This window comes from Tupaia chinensis, unplaced genomic scaffold (genome assembly GCF_000334495.1).
Source record: "Tupaia chinensis unplaced genomic scaffold, TupChi_1.0 Scaffold145148_1, whole genome shotgun sequence".
NCBI lineage: Eukaryota > Metazoa > Chordata > Mammalia > Scandentia > Tupaiidae > Tupaia > Tupaia belangeri.
Genome location: NW_006205008.1, coordinates 1186145 through 1186362, shown reverse-complemented (window position 1 = coordinate 1186362; position 218 = coordinate 1186145).

The window sequence follows — 218 nt, the reverse complement described above, 5'->3', positions numbered from 1 at the left end:
GACCCGGGGTCGCCTACATGGGAGCCCAGCCACATAGCCATTATGCTAACTGCCGATCCCCAGAGTTCAACTCTTAACAAGCTTCTTCCATATTATTTTGAAATGTCAATAACCAAATTGGAATTCTCAGGCATTGAGTTTGTGTGTTGATGTTGGGGTGTGTGTGTGTGTGCGTGTGTGTGTGCGCGTGTGTGTGTGCGCGTGTGGGTGTGTTTGGA